The sequence below is a fragment of the Zalophus californianus genome, chromosome 14 (genome assembly GCF_009762305.2).
Source record: "Zalophus californianus isolate mZalCal1 chromosome 14, mZalCal1.pri.v2, whole genome shotgun sequence".
Classification (NCBI taxonomy): domain Eukaryota; kingdom Metazoa; phylum Chordata; class Mammalia; order Carnivora; family Otariidae; genus Zalophus; species Zalophus californianus.
In genome coordinates, this window is record NC_045608.1 from 38,477,073 (window position 1) to 38,499,100 (window position 22,028).

Genomic DNA, 22,028 nt, shown 5'->3' on the forward strand with positions numbered 1-22,028 from the left:
TACTCCATTATGTATATATCACATCTTTATCCATTCATCCCTACATGGACACTTATGTCGTTTCCATTTATTGACTATTGTGAATAATGCTGAAATGAACATAGGAATGCAGCTATCTCTAGAAGACTCTGATTTCAATTCCTTTGGATACATACTCAGGGGTAGGATTGTTGGATGATCATATGGTAGTTCTATTTTTAGGGTTTTGAGGAACCTCCATACTGTTTTCTGTGGTGGCCACACTAACTTATATTCCTACCAGCAGTGCATAAGTTCCTTTTTTCTCCACATCCTCATCAACACTGTTATCTCTTCCCTGCCTCTTTTTGAATCCTGTATAGATGTCCCTGGATTACTCAGAGGGCAGGCGGCATCCCCTGAAGCACCTAGCAAAGTGAAAGGTGCTTTCACTTTGGGTGAATGGTGACATGGTGACACCATGCACCCTGAGCAACAGTTAGTGAACAATACAGTGTTTTAAAATCATTCTTTCTTTCTAATAGAAGTTTCAGTCTATCACTGCTCAGAATAATCACCTTGGTTGGGAAGGGTGGAGAATCCTATTACTAAGGTGTGGGGTTTTTTTTTCTTAAATGTCAATTTCACAACTTTAAATGTAGTCTTATTTTATTAAAAACTTCTGAAACATGTCTCATTCCTTTCTGTTCTCCTCTCATCTTTTACACCTTTGTTAATTATCTGAGAGATGGAGAAAGTAGCACATAAGTGAAATTTGCCAGTGCTGACAAATTAGATAGTTGCAAAGGGTTCAAAGAAAGGGAGGGAAGTTGGGTCAGACATAAAAAGTCACACCATTCTTAATAAATAATGAGAAAATGTCTAGCCATTGCCATGAGTGATTCATCTGAAGCATTAAAACTCTAACTTACACATGCAATGACACTGGCAAGGAAGACAAAACCCGTCAGCAAACCTATTTTCCATATTCCTTAGTATAAAATGCCAGCAGGATTGCCATGTTTCACTTTCAGTGGAAGGCAATGGATGCTTTTATTGAACTTTGATGAAAGAAGTTTACCAACCACTACTGTGATCTTACATATGATTTTGGAAAGCAGACTCTGGCCAGGAAAGAACCATGCTCCTGGCCCCTGGGAAGCTGGTCTTGGAGTAATTCCACAGTGTGAGCTCTCCCTGATGATCCTCCAGTCAGATGTCCCGCTAAGCATGGAGCTCAGGTGCGCCTGCAGGATAATGGGAGGATCTCAGGAGGTCAAGGCCAAATTGCAGACTTAGGTGGCAGAAAAGTTGCTGATGCTCTCCCTTCCCTTAGACTTTGGGGGGCCCGTGGGGCACAGAGTGTGCAATCATCCTCATTGTAGTTATCACGATGTGACTTTTCGTCTCTTCTCTGCTATCACTTATTAATCAACTACATGTGCAGAAACTACTATCTCACCTCCTCATGATCACCTGGCAAAGCAGGTATTAGACTACTACTCCCCAGATGAGAAAATACATTCAGAGAGATGAAGTCATTTGCCCAGATTCACACAATTAGTAGTAAGTAGACGTCAAGACTGCCCGACTTCTAAACCCAGCCTTTTCCACTTCACTGGGCTGCTTCTTGCCTGCCTTGCAGGCTGACTACTAATTATCATATGCTCACTGTGTATAAATATAGGTCTATGCACACATCTCCCCAAATGCTAGCCCAACCCTTCTCATTCTTAAATCACAACCTTTCCTTTCTGTTTTGTTTTTGTTGCTGTGACAGTTCAGTCTCCTCTGGTTTCCTGTGGTTTCCCCTTAAATCTCCAGCAGCAAGTAGCTTTGATAGCATTTTCCAGAAATGCCATCAATGTCCCCCCACCCCCACTCCCAATACCCATTTCTTACAGAATGAGCGTCCAAGGGAAGCATTTTTTTTGTCCTTATTTTAACTGCATTTCAAATACAGGGCTCAAAGAGCCACAAAGTCCGTTAACTGAACTTCAACACAGTGGTTGAAAGTTTAGTTTTATATGCATTTTTATCTATTTCTACACTAGAATTCTTTAACTACAACTGAAGATTCTAGTCTTGACAGAGGACTAACTTTGTGAGATGTAGGAGGTGGGAAAAAATAGACTTAATCTAACTATGAGGAAAGTATCTCAGAGTTTAAAAAAAATCTTTTTTTCCAAGCACCTTTCCCACCTACATTCCAAGTCAAGAAGAATGCTACCAAATATCTTTTCCTAAAATACGTCCTCTGGGTTCTGTGTAATAGTAATGTGTTAAAGATTTTCTTTAGAAGATCTTCTTTAAGAAAGATTTCTTCTAGGAAAATAGTTCTCAAAGTGTGGTCCTGGGAGCCCTGGACAGTACATGAGATCCTTGCAGGGGTGCTGCAAAGTGAAAAACTATTTTCACAACAAAATTAAGACATCATTGCCTTTTTACGTCTTATTCTGTCATGACAATACAGTGGAGTTTTCCAGAGGCTATGTGGCATGTAATGATATCATTGCTCTGACAGCTTTTATTCTGATATTTTAAGAAAATCTCACTTTTACTTTTTAATATGATAAATATTAATATAATATACATGAGCAAAAGCTCTATGAGGTCCCCAATAACTTTTCAGAATGTAAAAAAGATCATGAAATCAGAAAGTCTGAGAGCTTCTATTCCAAGAACTACTTGGTCATCTGAAATTAGTATCTCATGAAATATGCAGAAAGAAGGCCCCACATTACCATGATGGTGATGGTAATGGAGGAGGTAACAAGAGGAAAAGAAATGAGTTCCACTATTCCCAAAGACTGCTCTGAGGACATCAGTCTAGGGCACACATCTGCAAACTCTGCATGTACAGTAGCAAAACGAAGGGACAGTAAAAAAAGAGCAATGGCCAAGCCATGCTTTGCACACTCATTCAGAATGAACACAGCAAAACTGAGCGGATCTAGATGGGGAATTCGAAAGAAAAACTCAAGCAGAATTGGTGTTCCCACATTGGGTTACCTGCTCGGGTTCGTCTGACCAAGCACAAGTATGTGGATGGCGATCTAAGACATGCTGGTCTAATCTACAATGTCTGCCTGCACTCCTTGAAGAGTGCAGAAAGGAAATCAGCGGCAAATGCCATGTCTGCTTAGCATGGACTCTCCTTGGAGCCAAATGACAGAGGCGGAGGAATGCGGGCTTTACAGAGAACCCACCTGTTCAATCTTGTCAAGGATGGAACTCCTAGAACCAGTGATTGGGTGCAGTCTCAAAGTGGCCTCATTGTGGGCCTTGCAAAAGCAGTCTGATTAGTTATTCTTTGTATAATCAAACCACACAAATATCATGTTGTGTGGTTTTCTCTGCATCCAAGTTTGCAATTATCTGATAAAATAAGAAGTAGCATTGATATCCTTCAGAACTTTGGGAAGTTGAGAGGAATGAAGTTCCTTTCGAAAGCCAAGGAAAGTTTCACTTTCTTTTTTTTTTTTTTAAAGATTTTATTTATTTATTTGAGAGAGAGAGAGAGAATGAGAGATAGAGAGCACGAGAGGGAAGAGGGTCAGAGGGAGAAGCAGACTCCCCGCCGAGCAGGAAGCCCGATGTGGGACTCGATCCCGGGACTCCAGGATCATGACCTGAGCCGAAGGCAGTCGCTTAACCAACTGAGCCACCCAGGCGCCCAGGAAAGTTTCACTTTCGAAGGCCAAGTTCTGAGAAAGTCATGTCCTGGTATTGATCGATATACTTAATACTAGCAGATTTATACAAAGCTCTATACTTTTAAGTAATAGCTAAAAAAACTCAAAATCATTCTAAACAGTCATTCAAGACAATATCAGGAAACACTTTATGTAGAATAAAATTTCAAGTACCCAGAAATTCCAGGTAGTTCTGATTAGCTATATGTTCTCATCATTCATTGCTGAACAGAGAAGGGCATCCAAAGAAAAGTATAGTCTATCTTGCTGTTTAGCTCCAAAGAGCTCAAGCAATGGTTGCCCAACAATGTGGATGTACTTAATGCCACTGACCTGTACATTTAAATATGGTTAAGATGGTAACTCTTATGTTACGTACAGGCATACTTTGGAGATACTGAGGGTTTGGTTCCAGACTACCATAATAAAGTAAATATCACAACGAAGTGAGTCAAATGAATTTTTTGGTGTCCCAGTAAATATAAAAAGATATGTTTACACTATCCTGTAGTCTAGTAAGTACACAATAGCATTATGCCTAAGAAATTTTAAAAATTAATTTTAAAAATGCCTTATTGCTAAAAAATGCTAACCATCATCTGAACTTTCGGTGAGTTGTAATCTTTTTACTGGGGGAGGGTTTTGCCTTAGTGGCTGCTGACTGATCAGGGTGGTGGTTGCTGAAGGTTGGGTGGCTGTGGCAATTTCTTAAGAGAAGACAACAATCAAATTTGCCCCATCCATTAGCTCTTCCTTTCACGAATGATTTCTCTGTAGTGTGAATGCTGTTTGATAGCATTTTGCCCACAGTAGAACTTCTTTCAGTATTGGAGTCAATCCTCTCAAACCCTGCTGCTGCTTTCTCAACCAAGTTTAGGGAATCTTCTAAATACTTTGCCGTCATTTCAACAATATCCATAGCATTTTCAGCAGGAGTAGCTTCCATCTCAAGAAACCGCTTTCTTTGCTCATCCATAAGAAGCAACTCCTCATCTGTTAAAGTTTTATCATGAAATTACTGCAATTCAGTCACATCTTCAGGCTCCACTTCTAATTCTAGTTCTCTTGCTATTCCCACCACATCTGCAGTGATTTCCTCCACCGAAGTCCTGAACCCCGCAAAGTCAACCGTAAGCATTAGAACCAACTTCTTCTAAACTCCACTTCATGGTGATATTTTGACCTCATCCCATGAATCATGAATGTTCTTAATAGCATCTAGAATGGCAAATCCTTTCTGGAAGCTTTTCTTTTCTTTTTAAAGATTTCTTTATGTGGGGTGCCTGGATGGCACAATCAGTTAAGCCTCTGACTCTTGGTTTTGGCTCAGGTCATGATCTCAGGGTTCTGGGATTGAACCCCTCATGGGGCTCCATGCTCAGTGCAGAGTCTACTTGAGATTTTCTTTCCTTCTCCCTCTGCCCCTCCTGCTCATGCTCATCCTAGTTAGATCTGCATAATTTGTTGCACCTTCTACATCAACACTAGCTGCTTGACCTTGCACTTTGATGTCATGGAGACAGCTTCTTTCCTTAAAACTTATGAACCTTCATAGAGTTGAAGAGAGTTAAGGCTTTGCTCTGTATTAGGCTTTGGCTTAAGGGAATGTTGTGGCTGGTTTGATCTTGTATCCAAACCACTAAACTTTCTCCATACAGCAATGAGACTGTTTTGCTTTCTTATCATTCATGTGTTCACTGGAGTAGCACTTTTAATTTCTTTCAAGATCTTTTCCTCTGCATTCACAACTTGGCTATTTGGCCCAAGAGGCATCGCTTTCAGCCTCTCTTGGTTTTCGACATGCCTTCCTCACTAAGCTTAATCATTTCTAGTTTTGGGGGGTTTTTTAGCTTTTGATTTAAAGTGAGAGACATGTGACTCTTCTTTTCTCTTGAACACTTAGAGGCCATTGTAAGGTTATTAACTGGTCTAATTTCAATAGTCTTGTGTCTCAAGAGGGAAGGAGGCCTGTGGAGAGGAGAGATAGGAGAATGGCTGGTTGGTAAAGGAGTCAGAACACACAGGTGTATCGATTAAGTTTGCTGTCTTATATGGGCAGTGCCACAAAATAATTACAATAGTAACATCCAAGATCACTGATCACAGATGACTTTAACAGATGTAATAATGGAAACTTTTCAAATATTGCAAGAATTACCAAAATGTGACCCAGAGACAAGAAGTGAGTAAATGCTATTGGAAAAATGGCACCTATAAACTTGCTCGATGCAGAGTTGCCACAAATCTTCAATTTGTTTAAAAAAATATATATATATATATACACACACACATATATATATATACACACACACATACAATATCTGTGAAGCACAATAAAACAAGATATGCCTGTATATAATATCAGAATAAAAAAGTAGGGTTGGGAGGGTGTTCAAGCTGCAGTAAAGAAAAACCACTCCAACCTTGCTCTCCAAATCAAGACAATTTCCAGGGTTAGGCAGACAGAATGTACGAACTACATTTGATATGGCCTGATCTCAGCAAGTGGGAATCTATACTTGGGCAGTAAAATGGATATACATCTGTACTTTGAACACGAAGATTATTTTAATCACTATATGTGTAGATGTTATAAAACTGATCAAATTATGAACAACAGACTTTGCACCCTGGACTGCCCTTGGTTACTGGGGAGCTATTTGCAAAACCTAGCACTTTACCAGACTAATACTTAGTATCCATGTTTGACTGCCACATTTGTGCAGCTGTTTGAACTGTTTGGACTCATACCTAGATATTGATTAGCAGAGTCAGTATTTTAGCATTTGAGCCCTTGAGAAATATGACCTCAGAAACAGGGCTATAGTTTAAAAAAATAAGTAAAAAGGGTACTTATTGAGTGGCACGATTTTCACAATACTTATTAAGTGAAAAGAACCAGGTTATCAAGCAGTGTATGCAAGAGGACTCTATTTTTATATTTAAAAATATATATACAAGCATAAGCTTGTCAGAAATTTAAAACATTGAATTAGTAGGATAACCTGGGAATGAGGAGTAGGAAGCTGTATAAAGATATATAGGCTTATTTTATTTTTTATTTTTAAAAATATTTTATTTATTTATTAGAGAGAGAGAGAGAAAAACACAACTGGGGGTGGGGAGCAGGCTGAGGAAGCAGAAGAAGCGGGATCCCCGCTGAACAGGAAACTGCCCAAGGCTCGATCCCAGGAGCCTGAGATCATGACCTGGGCCTGAGTCTAAGGGAGATGCTCAACTGACTGAGTGACCCAGGTGCCCCCAAGATATACAGGCTTATTTTAAATAAGAAATGGAACTTATTAAATAGCAAATAAAATGGCCTTTAGTATAAAATGGTTCTATGCATCTAAATTTAGTCTGCCAAGGATAAACCAGCCAACAACTCAAGACATTAATTATGTTCCAATCTTCTAACCAAAATAGGTATGGGTTTGATTCACTAAATTAAGGTGTAATTTTATGTACAAAAGCCTTTTTAAAACTCAGTAAAGCAGGCAACTAACTCATGCCCTGAGAGAATTTGTAAACTATTTGCATTCTAAACCAGAGGGTATTTTTCTTCAATGTTCAGTGCAAAGTCTACACATACTTATGTATGGTTTTTATAAAATAATAAAAAGAATCTAGGACATGGTATACTGGCATTTACAAAATTCTCTATTATTTTGTCCAATTCTAAGGTAATAATTAAATATCCAAATCATGGCTCAGTATATTATTAGAAAAGCCATTCTAACATAATAGGCTATATTAGCATCAGGGTCACAATTATTTTTCTAAACTCTGTGAAGCACAAAATGATAAATCTGTTGTGATGAATGATAGGCTAGTATGGAAAATAACCATAAAGATGCAGTGAGCTTAAAAGAGGCATTACAACCACAGAGAGGTAAGGTTTGAGTAGAAACAAACATTATTTGTCACTGTTTTTTCAATGCATGTAATGGGTGTATTCATTTAAAGAAGAAAGAGAGACCAAACATATAGGTAGCTAATATTACTTGAGGCAAGTTTTCCTGACATCAGTCAAGAAGTTGGCAACTCTTACATTTTCTCTATGGCCATATCCCTAATAAATACATTGTGATTACAATAAAAATTACTGGAAAATAGAACAAAATATCTCTTGTCTTTATTAACAGAGATTTTCCAGATTTTTCTTCAATTATTCCCTCAAAAGAAGTGCCAAGTTTGGTCTACTGATTTCAAAGTTCATTACAAATCTATAATAATCAAAACAACATGGTTATTATCATAAAAACAGACACATAAGCCAATGGGACAAAACTGAGAGCCCCGAAATAAACCTACACTTACATGGCCAACTAATCTTTGACTAGGAATCCAAGAACACTCAATGGGGAAAGGGTAATCTCATCAATAAATGGTGGGGAAACTGGATATCCACACAAAAGAGTGAAACTGTACCCCTTAGACCACTCACAAAAATTAAGTCGAAATAGATTAAGGACATGAATGTAAGACCTGAAACCAGAAAGCTCCTAGAATAAAAAAAAGGAAAAAATCTTCTTGACATCAGTCTTGGCAATGAGTTTTTGGATTCTGATACTAAAAGCAAAGACAATAAGCAAAAATCAGTAAGTGGGACCACATCAAACTAAAAAGCTTCTGCACAGAAAAAAAAAGTCAACAAAAATGAGAAGTAACCTATGGAATGGGAGTAAGTATTTGCAAACCATACATCTTATAAAGGGGTTAATATCCAAAATATACAAAGAACTCCTACAACTCAAAAGCAAAAAAAAAAAAAAATTCTGATTAAAATATGAGCAGAGGACTTGAATTGATCTTTCTATAAAGAGGACACAAATGGCCAACAAGTACATAAAAAAGTGCTAAACATCACTCATCATCAGGGAAACTCACATGTTAGAATGACTATTATCAAAAAAATGAGAGATAACAAATGTCAGCTGGGATGAGGAGAAAAGGGAGCCCTCATGCACTGCTAGTGAGAATGTAAGTTGGTGCAGCCACTGTGGAAAACAGTATGGAGGCTTCCCAAAAAATTTAAAAATGAAACTACCATACTATCGAGCAACCTTACTTCAAGGTATATATTCAAAGAAAGTGAAATTATTATCTTGAAGAGCTATCTGCCCTCCCATGTTCATTGTAGTATTATTCACAATAGCCAAAACATAGAAACAACCTAAGTGTCCATTGACAGCTGGATGGATAAAGAAATAAATATATATAATATTATATATATTATATCTTATAATATAAATATATGTATATTTCATTGTATTCCATATTTACTTACATTGAAATATTATTCTGCTAATTTAAAAAGAAGGAAATCCTCTTATTTGTGACAACATGGATGGACTATGAGGGCATTAGGCCAAGTGAAATAAATCAGACAGAAAGACAAATACTGTATGATCTCACTTATATGGGGACTCTTAAAAGATTGAACTAAGAGAATATAGAAATAGCAGAATGAGGGTTGCCAGGAGCTGAGGGGTGGGGGAAATGGGGAGATGTTGGTCAAAGGTTAAAAACTTTCAGTTATAAGATGAATAAGTTCCAGGGATTTAAGGCACTGCATGGTGACTGTAGTTAGCCGTACTGTGTTGTATACTTGAAAGTTGCTATCCCATAAGTTGTATACTTAAAAGTTGCTAGAGTTTTAATGTTCTCACTATGACAACAACAAATGGTAATTCTGTGAGGTGAAGGATATGTTAACTAATCTTATTGTGGTATTTCACAGTATGTACGTGTATCACATCATCATGTTATATACCCTAAATTTGCACAATGTAATATGTCAATTATATTTTGATAAAACTTGGGGGAGAAAAAAGAAGTGCCAAATTTGGGATCCTGCATGAGTCATCATTATGGGCCTGGATCGTGAAGGAAAAGGCAAAGAAAGTATCAAAAAATATCCATTTCACCTTCCAAATATGCATATGTTGCAGATTTGGCACTTTCAATATTGTTTGTGGTATCTTTCTTGATGAAGGGAAAGTTGTCAGTCTTAATTATGTTAAGCGAGAGAATTTTATTTTCTCGGTATTGTTTTATATCATTTAAATCAAGGAAGAATTGTCCCAAAGTGAGGAGGAAATCTGTGACCAAAGCTTGATGAATGAGTTAACTTTATCAAAAATATTAATGGAGTGCCTGCTAAAATAATTAACATTGTTTTTTTAAATTATTATTAATTTTTTAAGATCTTATTATTTGTCAGAGAGAGAGAGAGAGACGGAGTGAGCACAAGCAGGGGGAATGGCAGGCAGAGGGAGAAGCAGGCTGTCCACTAAGCAGGGAGCCACCCAGGCGTCCCTAACATTGTTTATCATAGAATTTTTCTAGCACTTTACACATGTGAACTAAGTAAAGCCTCACGATTTCCCGCTAGGAAAAGAACCTACCAGAATTCCCATTTACAGATAAGGAAATCCAATGGAGTAGGTACTTCAGTGGCCCCTTTTCACTGACAAGGACGTTGACCAGCAAGGGTGCTAAGTATCCCAGGTCAGAAGGACAGAGTTGGAATTCACCCCAGGCAATCTGGCTCCAGATCTGGGCAACAGAACCACACGGGATAGCTTCTTTCTAGGTTGTGGATAGAGTCAAGAAAACCCTCCCAGTCCTTGTCTTCAGGGACAGGGAGGAGTGTCCCGAAGATAGTGTGGAACCTAATTTGAATGGGGAGGTACAAAGAAACGCAAGTCTTCTCAGAGAAAGTACATCTTAAGTTGGATCTTGCAGGATAAATAAGCTTTAGCTAGATGAAGAGCTGGGAAAAACCCCTCTGGGAAGTAAAACAGCATGTGAGGAAGGCCTGGAGGGGGGAGCGCTCATGGCAATCCTGAAACGCAAAGTGAAGCCACCACTGGGGCAAAGTGAGATGGGAGGGGGTGCAGTTGCTAGGTAGGCAGTGGCAATCCCAGATGGGGTTCCCTGAGGCATTTTAAAATTTTATCTGAGGTGAATAGGTCATTGAAAAGTATTAAGCAAAGGAGAGATTCCTCAAGCTGGTATGAGAGGAATGTGCTGGAAGGCAGCAGGGCTGGAAACAAAGCAGGACAGCGTTTAGGAGGCTCTGATAGCCTGGCAAGGGCAGATGGAGGTGTGGAAACTAGAGGTGATGGAAGAGGTGGGTGCATTCAAGGTGTATCCGGAAGTGGATCTGGTCACACCTGACAGGTCTCCAGGTGACTCAAGACCCCACAGGAATCCTTGCTGTGTGTGCGTCAACACTGGTTTATAAAAGTTGAAATCCTGGAAGCAATGTCCTTTTCTTACACATTTTAAATCCTGGGTTACACTTTAAAATAAGCATGGTTCTTTTTACGGCTCAATGACATGGGAAACAAGATAACACTAACAAGTTTGTTTAAAAACTGATGATGGAGCAAGTTCTCTGAAGCAAATCCTTCCCTTTGAAGTGTCACTTATACAGTACCTATGTAGGAACTGCTCATAACTTAGGTCCTTACAGTTCCAAAGAATCCCTTCATATTTCAGAGATGTCTGAGCCATCCCTCTATCAGATCGTGACAGCTCGGGTCTGGCAAAGTTCTGTGTGAGCCCGAGGCAGGGCTAGGCCAGAGATGGAGACTAGCAAGATCCTGGAGCCACAGGGTCAAGGTTATAGAATTCTGTCCTATCAACACTGGCCAGTCATTTGCCTTGGCTTGAAAGGACCACAACCGATTTCATGAGAGTATTCTAGAGATGCATTGAATGGGTAATAATTCCACCCATAGAATATCTGCTTTTGATCTACACAGAGTCTATCCAACCACAAAGCCCTTTTCTAGCCCATTCTACTTTGCCAAGCTTTTCCTCTTCTCTCTCTTCCCTGAACAGGACTTGAGGTAGAGGAAGTTCAAGCTGCTGCTACCCCAGACAAACTCAGGGGCTATTAGCCAGGATGGAGTTCCTGAAGGCAATCAAAGCAGAGACCTGTCAAGCATAATTCATTTCTTTTAGATTTCAGTAGGACGTGAACATACAGTTACTAACCTTTCAAGCCCCGAGCAGCACAAGTTGGCCAGTGAGGGCCGGGCTTCAGCCAACTTCTTGCCCTGGTACAAGAGGGCTGCATGCTTTCAGGGATGTGTTCTGTTGGAAAGATTGTCTTTTCCTAGATTTTAGGAAAGGCAGCCTTTGGGTTAACAGTGGCCTTGCACTTAAACCTCAAATACAATAGACGATAAGATCATTACCCATCACCTTAACAAAAATGGAGCCAATAGACTCCAAGTTAATTGAAGAAAGGGTTACTTTCTTTAGAAACTGGGACTCTGGTCCTAGTGTTCAGATGACTGAAAGATATTTAGTGATCTCTTATAGTAAAAATAAAAATTCACTAAATCTCAGTTAATGAAAATAAATATCACTAACCAGCCCCAATATATGCATCTTCATAGCAGAGAATGTGGCTCTGATTTTAAAGAAAAAATAGAAATCAGATTAATATTCAGACCAGTTATCAGCATTGGCTTAAGGTAATACAGATATTAACAGCCAACTTTAAAGCAGTCTTATACTGTATTTTGAAAACTTCTTGCTTTATAAAATTTGGCAAAGAATTCACTTTTCAGATAATTAACTTCCGTTTATTGCTGAGTTTGCATACTTTGCCCCAGATCAGAAAATAACCTAAACAGTTTCTGCATCTAGAGTGTTCTTTTTCATGGCCTGGCATGCATCAAGCAAAGAACAAGGAAACGTCAAGCCCTAAATCTTTACAATGAGTTTATGATCTGCAGTTATGTGGAAGGTTTATTGATCAGTCACTGTTGTTTGATATTTTGCTGCAAAGGGCAGAGCTTACGCTGGAACTTTCTGCTCTCAGCAACTTGGTTAAACTTTTATTATAATTCAGAGATACTTAAAAAAGAAGGAAGGAAAGAAAAATCATTCTGGGGCTAGTTCATGCCATGGCAACTCTAACAAGTTCCGGAGTACCGGGAAATCACTGAAGATTCAATAGTTTTAAGTATTAGAATAGGGCTTCACTTAGGAGAAAGCTGGTTGGAATTTTACGAGTATCTGAATATATAAAAAAAAAAAGAAAAGAAAAGAAGAAAGGAAAGGACAGGCTTCACATCAACACCATTTTTAAACTTCTGCCATCATGCTAGGTAAGTAGCTTGATGAGGAGAAAGACGGTGGCCTTGTCATTCTTATGGCTCTTTATCGTTTTTAAAGCCCTTCTGTCAAATTATTTCATTTAATCCGACCTATTCAATGCCATTCCCAATTTATATAAGGAAATTGAGATTCAGAGAGGTTAATGTTGAGATCACACAGCGAGTAAAGAAACAGCCCTGGGGAGAGGAACTTGGAAGGCATTTCAAGAAATCATAACTTTATTTGACTTTTTGCTTAACGTTTTGAAGTTTCAGCCGCAGAAGAGCAGCATCAGGAAGAGAAGATTTATGCCTGCAAAGAGAAGTCTCCAGGTCGTACATCCGTAGGCATGGGATGCCAGCAATGGGTCTTGTCAGCCATTGTGTTAGCAATGATGGCTCCTTCGAGAAAACATGGAAGGGTCTTCCTTTCAAAAGAAACTTAATGCATAAACCAGATCGCTATTTTTGCAGAGTCCAAAAATTCATTTTGAAAGCTACACACTAATGAGATAAATTTAAAAGAAATAACTCTCTTTCCAACTATCTCCTTTTTCTGTTCAGGATGTGCTGAAAACTTTTAAAAATTAGAACACCTAACATTTCTATCAGAGTTACATATTTCATTCAACTCACTGAGTCTTATGGAAATATTTACCTAGAAATGTGGAGGGGAATTTATGGAAAATGAAAACAATTATTTCTGCAACTCCAAATATAAATCATTATATCTTATGTGTTGTCTCCAAGCTCAGTCATTAAATAATTGTAGGACTGCCCTTGGTGAAACTTGCTTCCTAAACAGTTCTCAAATGTGCACTGAGTCTTTTAAACTATGCAGAATAAGGTACATTAAAAATATGATGACAAATTGATGCTGAAAGTTTGTCCCATGTGTATGGGATTCCATTTCATTTTGCATAAACGTTTTCTAAGGACTTTTGGCCTTTCAAGGACCAAGCTGGACACAGGGTTTCAATAATACAAGAAGAGGATTAATTTCCCTTGTGAGCCAAATTGCCACTGTAAAAAAAAAAAAAAAAAAAAAAAAGGTGCTCAGTTTGAACTATTGTGAGCTCCTTTAACTAGTTCTTTTTGCCTCAAGAGGCTTCTGTTTCACAAGAGGAAGTGTCTAAAATCCTTTTACTAGACTAACTGATTTTAAAGAATATTTGGAAATATTTGTAGGACTTTTAATTTTAAGGCCTAGTGGTATGTAATTTAGTCATTTGCTCAAGAGATGGTCTATTGAAACCTAACAACACTTTTTTTTTTTCCAGATTGCCTACTCTACTTCATATTCATCAAACCCAGAGTCTTTTCTCTGTCTTTATGTTTTTGATAACCTCTTGCTACACTCAACCTTTAATGACTGTGAGACATTTTAAGTTAAGCTCTCTGGCTTCGATCTCGTCAGTTACATTGGCAACCATTTAGCGTGTGGGCTTGTCTGTAGTTGGTTGTAAATATATTTATGTGTTTTTGTAATTTCATCCATTCGTTTAACAAATATTTGTCGACACTCTGTTGTTTACCAGTTCTGATATAGGTACTGGAGATGGAGCATTAAACTAAAGAGGCGAAAATGCCCCTTTCCATGGAGCTTCTAGTCAAGACAGCAGGAAGGGGAAGATTGCATACAAATAAAGACAACACATACGATATTGGATTGTATGTAATACATGCCATAGAGAAAAACCAAGCAGTGAGAGAGAGAATGTGGGTGGGAAGAAGGAAGTGTAGTTTAAATATGGTACCCAAAGAAGTCCTCATGGAGGAAGACACGTTTGAGCAGAGACCTGGAAGTGGTGGGCGTTACAGGGATACCTGAGGAAGATTGGCTCAGGTAGAGGGAGGGGGATGCCTGGCGTGTTCCAGGAGCAGCATGGAGTGGGGGCTGAAGGTGGAGAGCAGCAGATGAGGAAAGGGAGGTATCAAGGCCAACGGGGCAGATCTGTTAGGATTTGGGCTTTTTATTTCTACAAGGTAGAAACCACTGAGCAAGGAAACAAAATCCGACTTATATTTTGAAAGTTATTATTGAGGCTGGTGGGCTGACAGTAGTCTTTAGGAAAGCCAGGACCAACACAGGGGAACCAGTTAGGGAGCTATTACAATAATCAAGACAGAGATAAGGCTGACCTGAGCCAGGGTAGTAATGGCAGAGGTGGTGAAAAGGAGTTGGATTTTGGACCTAGCTGAAGGCAGAACAAATAGAATTTACTACAGATTAGATATGGGATGTGAGAGAAAGGGTATTATTAAGGCTGACTTTGGGGTTTGACCTGAACAATGGCAAGGAGAGAAATGTCCTTGTCCTGGTGAGTTGTGGTCAGGAGCTGCCAGCAGCGGCAGGAACCCTGGAGACTGAGAAAGCAGAGGCTGCAGTGGGTCCAGCAGCCCAGGCGGCAGCAAGTCCCGTGGGGCAGCAGCTAGGGCAGGGGGTGGAGGCTGCCGATGTGGTCAGAAGAGGGTTATAGAAGGCGAGCCGGAGCAAATAAGTCAATATTCTGAGGGTAATGGGAGTCAGGTTTCTCTCTCTCGGAGAAGAGATTTATAAATATAGAAAGGACAAGGGCTATAAAGAATCCTGATGTGTTGGGTTAGAATTGGAGGTATTGGTGTGAACTCACGATACAGATGTAGATACAGGTATAGACCAGACATACAAATAGAGAGATATATGTTCACGTGGGTATGTAGTTATAGGTGGATCCATACAGAAAGAATACACAGATGTGTACATAGAAATAGACGTGTGTGTGTGTGCGTGTGTGTGCATGTGCGTGAACATGTATTATTTATTTCCTTGTTCTATCCATTGAGAGAGCCTAGAGGTTATGACAGGCTGGTAGCAGTGAGCATGTTGGGTGCCCAGATCTTGTTTCTAAATGTCATCCTCCATTAAAAGGAGCCAGGGCTCCTTGGAGATGGGGCTGATTCCAGGGCTCGGGCAGGGAGAGTACAAAATGAGCCTGGAACATTTGGATGTGCCAGAAAGTAAGAAGGTACCCAAGAATAAGGGGGACAGAGGGACCTAAGAACCAGGCTGAAGAGACACCCTCTGGCCAAATCAGGGACCCTTTGAACATCAATATAAATAATGAAAGTAGCTGAATACAACTCTGAATAAAATAGGAATTGATGAGTCTGCACTGACATAACTAAATAAATGAAGAGAAGGGAAAGAATTCTACAGAAGAATGCCAATTCATAAATGCAGAGGGAATGATGCAAATGGAAGACTGTCATTTGACAATCATCATAGTGGAGGTTGATTCAGGTAGGAGTCATCAATATCGCCTAAGACGGCTCAGTGAAGATTTGACGAGGAACAGAATGCTGGTGTAGCCTTGGGGTATATTCCTACAAAATGCCTAGGGGACTGACTGCCAAGGTGGAAAATGGTGGCTTGATACAGGAGAATTCCAGTGCCCACCAATCCAGGTGATCAAGGTTAACATTACAATGGCGGGATGGTTTGACATCATTTGCCTTTTAATGGAAATGTACTGTGAGCACAGCATCATTGTTTCTTTGATATTCCTGACAAGAATGCATGACCTGCTTTGGACATGAAGAACCATCAGCTGGATCAAGCTTGAGATCCATGAAATCTACAGAATGAAGGTCCTATGGTGTTTAAAGCTGTCAAGGAAGGTCAAGGAAGACAGGGAAACACTGCAGAACTGTAGCAGATTAAAGGAGAATAAAGAGACATGTCAACTAAATGTAATGTGTGATCTTGGATTGCATTCTGAACCAGAAATGAAAAAGAAAGATCTTGGGGAAAGTTGGTGAAATCTGAATGGGTTCTATGGATTGGTTGCACACATTGTGCTTATGTGGGAGAGAATCCTGGTTTGGGAGAAATATATACACTGGAGTATTTAAAAATTATGGGAATCAGGTCTACCTTGCTCCTAAATGGCTTAGTAAAAGAATGTAGATCATGAGTATCTGTCTGTCTGTCTACCTATCGAGAGAAAGTGAGAGATGTCAAATGTAAAATGATAACAATTGGGGAAACTAAAAGAGAAGGACATAGGAGTTCTTTATACCGTTTTCCCACATATTTGTAGGTTTGGAATTATTTCAAGATAAACCATTAAAAAGTGACTTCATTGGTCATTGAGTCTAATCCTATCCTACAGAAAGGAAAAAGTGAACAACCACACCATGACCCCCAAGGTTCTGAACAAACAGTAACATCTGAAAAGGATTTATGAGTTTTAGTTAACAGTCATCTCAGTATGTCTCAGTAGTTAACCGCCCCCTCAAAATGTGTACAACAATTCAGGGTGCGCTACCAGCAGCACGTGGAAAAAGAGTTTTTTTGTTTTTTGTTTTTGTTGGAAGGACTGGGCTGGAGAGCTGTGTTCTTATTTTAAAGAGGTCACAGGCAATTTGGGGGGTAAGATGGTGAAAAATTGTGAAACCACAGCACTGTGGAGAGGCTGAAGGGCGGGACATGTTTGGCTCAGACAAAAGAAGTCACAGAGGGGATCTATTATTTGTCTTAAGCAATTTGCAGGGCTTTCTTGTGAAATAGGTTTTAGACATTTGTATGACAACCCTGGATAAAAACAGAACTAACCAGTGGGGGAAAAAGGTAGTGTCACTCATCTCATCTTCAAGTAAGGAAAATGAAATGGACTCGGGGTTAGTGAGGTTCTTATCACAGGGAATGCACAAGCAGGAGGAGCACTTGATAGAAATATTCTATCAGAAACAAATATCAAAGGGATTAGAGGATCATTGAGCTCTTTTAAAACACTGTTTACAATAATAGCTACTATGTATTGAATGCTTACTACATGCAAAACATTGTGTCAAGCATTACAGATGCATGATCTCAGTTCATCTTTACCATGGCTTTATTGGGTAGGCATCCTTATCCCTTGGCTACAGATGAGGAAAATGAAGCTCAAACCATGTGTCCCACATGCAAAGCAGACATATCACACACAGAAGTGCTGGGACCGGGGTTCAGCCCTTTGTTTGCTGAAACCATACAACTGCTCCAGGATTCTCACCTTCTACACTTACCACCTGTCAGTCTCAGCAATCCTCTTATCTCCTCCTTCAGAATCTTGAGCCATTGGTATGCCCATTGATTTCTCTCACTGTCCATAGACGCTCCAATTTTCTCTTTCAGTTCTTTCTAATTCCTCTCCTCTTTCCTACATAATGCTTTCTCATTCACTTGAGTCATAGCTCCTTCCCTACAGGAAAATGTACCTTGTCCAGTTGTTTGTGCTTCACCCGGCTGACAATGTATCAGAAGCATATCTGGGTTAAGGACCACTACTGGCCCCGTTTTTCATCACGCACCCCCCTCCAATCTTGATCAAGTACTCCTCCAGTTATTGAGTCAACCTGCATTCAAATCTGAGTGAGCCACACCTCCATACTATTCCTTGTTTCACCCAGTCCAGGTCAAAGTACAATTCATTCAGCAAGGACTTAATCTGGAGTACTGAAATATCTCCATGAATGCTTCACCTCTGAACTGTGTTACCTGGCTACAAAGGGGGTGGGGGGGGAAGATTTGCTATTCGTCCCCAAAGTGGACCCAAGATGTTAGGATCTGGACAGGTGCTATAAACCAGCATCCCAAGTTACTTAGCAACCATTGACAGGGAGTGGCCTCTTGACCGGTTGCAACTGTCCCCAGTATGCTCTGTGAAGAGCCACCTTCAGACTTCCTTTAGGAAAGTCCCTTTCCTCCTGCCTCACCCTGCTGAGGATTCTACAAAGCACAGTAAGACGTTAAGTTTGCGTGTGCATGCTTTATCACACTTAACAGTGCCACCCCTGCGCTCACAAAGCATAGATGTTTCCCTAATGGGCTATAAAATGTGCTATTTGGGCAGTTAATCTTGAAATGTTGTCAAACAAATAGGTGCTTGGCAATGTACCTCTTTCACATAGATTCACCAGGAGTGAGACGTTTCTGGGTGATTGGCTGTCTTTCCAGACTGGTACTTTTCGTATTCTTATAGTTTTTCTCCTCTGGAAGACTTTGCCAAATCAACTTTCCAGAAAGCATGACTTCAGGTGGTACTCAGAGGCAGAGGGAAGAGTGCGCTTGAAAACGAGAGGAAGGAGAAAGGAAAATAACGTTTCCTTTGTTTACTTAAAAGGCCGAGAGTTGTGCAAAACAGAGGCTTCATATATGCTCCAGCGTGAGTTTTCATGGCCTGTACTCGCAGCCTCAGGATCGTGCAAGCGCGTGGCTGGCACACTGGCCCTTTGGGACTGCAGGGAACAGTAGGGATAGATGGCTTTTTAGGTGCTGGAATCCGACGGGACTCCAGGACTTATCTCCACATTTTAGCGCTTCGGGTGAATTTTGTGTAAAGCTTAAGCGAAAACAATCCTCAAGCCACTTTCTAGCTCACATCCCCGCACACTGATTGCCGCTGTGAGGTTAACTCTTTTTGGAGATTGCACAAATTTCATACCAGCAAAACAAAAACAAAAACCAAAAAACAAACCACCAAGTAACCAGGTCCCCTTAAGGCACACGAAGGGCATTTCTATTATCTTCTTTCCTCCAATACCCAACCTACACAAAATTGTGTGTGTGTGTGTTCGTGCGTGTGACGGATTCTTCCCCTGCTTGCAAAGCCTGAGCAGCTCCCCAAACTCGCTGGCTATAAAGCCCAGGCAGGCCTGGAAGGAGACCCACTCAGCGAACTGGCCGCGCGGCCGCGGGGAGCGGGGCGGGGCCGAGCGCCGGGACCGCCCAGGAGCGGGGCGCAGCCAACCAGCGGGCGGGGAGGGCCGGCCGGCGCGGGCCGAGTGGCGCGGGCTGTCACAGGCGCCCGACGCGCGCTGCAGGTGGCAACTTGGCGGTGCGGCCACGGCCGCTGCGGGAGGAGCCCGGGTCTGGTGGCCCCTTCCAGCCTCCGACAGCCCTTTCCCGCCGCCGAACCCGAGACCGGACCCGGGAGATTCCGAAGGAAAAAGCCGCTGCGCAGGGACCTGTGAGCCGCCTTATCTCTCTTCTGCCCTTGCGCTACTTTTTTTCTTCGAGGAAGGCTGTGCCTGGGGGCTGCGGGCAGGTTCCTGGAGGGGCTGGAGAGGAAGGCTTCGGGTGACCCAGGTGAGCGCTCCTCCTTTCGGGTGCCCCATCCCTCTTCGCAGCCGGGCGAAGGCCGGGACACCGGCTCGCCCAGTGGGCAGCGGCCGGGGCGCGGGCGCCTGCCCTTGGCTCGAGGTCGATGAGGGAGAAAGCGGGGAAGGGGTGAGGTTGGCCCGGCCGGGGGGCTGCCTTCCCGGGGCCCGCCTAGAATCTGCAGGGACTCTCGGGCGGGCACCCCAAGGCGAGGAACTGGCAGCGAGGTGCTCTGAGAAGGCCAGAGGGCTTGCACCCCTGGTTCAAGCTGGCCGGGATTGCCCCCACGCGCGCCGTTCGGGAGCCGCATTGGAGCCGGGCGCGGCGCCTCTGCGAAGCCCTGGAGAGAGCGCGTTGGGCCGGGCGAGAGCAGGAATCTTCAGTCCCTGCGAGCCCGAGGCGCTGGAGGACGTCATCCCTCTCGGCCCCGGCAACTCCTCCTCCGCCCCTCGCGCCTCCACCCCTCCGCGCCCGCGGCTCAGCCTATTCGGAGATTTCGTGCCTTTGCCAACGCGCGAAGTGGCTGCTGCTGTCGCTACGCTCCCTGCCTTCGCCGGAGTTGGAGCGCCCCGGGGTCCGGCTGTGCCTGCTTGGCCGCCTAGTTGTGCTCCAGAGGCGAGTGGGGCTGGCCAGTTCTCCGCGCGGAGGGCGGAGGTGAGCGCGGGCTCGCTTTCCAGTGCTCCCTCTATCCCTCCCCGCCCCCCTGCAGCTTGAACCGCTAGCTCAGGGAGCGGAATCTCAGAAACCAGACCTTTCTTGTTCTGGGAAATTGGGGGTGCTTGTGGTGGCGGTGGAGGGGAGTTCCTAGGATGGTGAAAGCTTGGAGGAGAGGGGAGAGCCTCTGCCTCTATCTGGGCGTTTCAGCCCCTGCCTTAAAGTGACCAGTGGCTTCGACCTCCGTGTCCGGGCTCGCGGGGTGAGGGTGCTGGTGGCAGTGCGTGCGTGTGCGTGTGCGTGTGTGTGTGTGTATGAGGGTAAGCGTGTGCGATCCTCTGCGAGGCGGAGGCGCAGGAGGGGCCCGCTTCTCCTGCTCAGTCTAGCCGGGGGCCCTCAGCCCCTCGCCGCAAGAGGCGCGCAGCTGCATCCCAGCAACTCAGCCTTGCTGCCTCCTTTGCTCCCGCCCCAGTTGCCAGACCCCTCCACCTGGGCGCGTCCCAGGGTGAGTATCATCTGGCCAGAGGTTGCGGGTGGAGGATCAAGGCGCTCCCGGGGCGAATGAAGCGGTTTTTCAAAATCCGGGGGAGCGCCCCTTGCAGGGCATTTCATTTTCCCGCTGCTGGGCTGTAAGGACCTCGGGTGGAGGCTGGCGGAGGCTGGCGGCGCTCGAGGGAGGGAGGGAGGGCGTCGTGTCACTTGGGAAGCCGAAGTTGGGGCTGCTTAGCAGCCGAACTCCCTGGGGCGCGTCTTGCTCCAAGGCTGGGTAGCTAGGCCGGCGGGCCAGCTGGAGGCGCGCTGCGCGGGAGGTGGGGTGGCCGGGGGCCCGCTGCGGGCGGGAGGGCGCCACTGGGCCGCGGAGCCAGAGGGCTCTGGGCCGGCAGGGTAGGGCGCGGCGGGACTGCGGTGGCCTCCGGGGTACCCGACTTGAGATGAAAGTTGAGGACGGAGTCCTCACTGTGCGGCGACAGCCCTCGCGGCCACTGCGGATCCAGGAGCACCAGGCACGCGGCACGTTCGGCCGCCCCCTCGGCCCGCCTGCCACGGCTTTCGCTTTTCATTCTGCCTCTGCGCGGGGAAAGCCTGGGGTGCTGATGGCGAAATCCTCTCGGGAGGGAGGGGCGGCGTCCAAGAAACGCGAGAAGGGGAAACGCGGGGATCCGGCGGCTAGTGCAGTCGCTGTAGGGTGGCGGGGAGCACCAAAGATCCCTAGGCAAGTCAAGACTGACCCAGTCGGGAGGTTTTCGGAGGGGCTCAGGAGTTAGAACCCTCTCTCCCCGCCCCCCGCCCCAGGCTCCTGTGTAATTCCTTCCGAAGTGCATGGGATTAAAACTAGGACGAGAGAAGAGGACTGGAATCCACGAAATGAATGAAAGTCGAAATGACTGTAAATCCCAAATCTGATTCCGGTTTAAACCTAAATTCCATTTGATTAGAAACAAACTCTAATCTGGTAGAACAGGGTCTAAGTGGAGG

General features: G+C 43.1%; 1 protein-coding gene across 1 annotated transcript in view; it reads left to right on the forward strand.

Annotated features, from left to right (window-relative positions):
• Positions 1–19,606: 19,606 nt before the first annotated feature.
• Positions 19,607–22,028, forward strand: part of EPB41L3 (erythrocyte membrane protein band 4.1 like 3) — a 235,109-nt gene continuing 232,687 nt past the window's right edge. The window contains exon 1 of the mRNA XM_027575715.2: positions 19,607–19,886. The gene's annotated coding sequence lies outside the window, so the exon portion shown is untranslated. The remainder of the gene's footprint in view (positions 19,887–22,028) is intronic.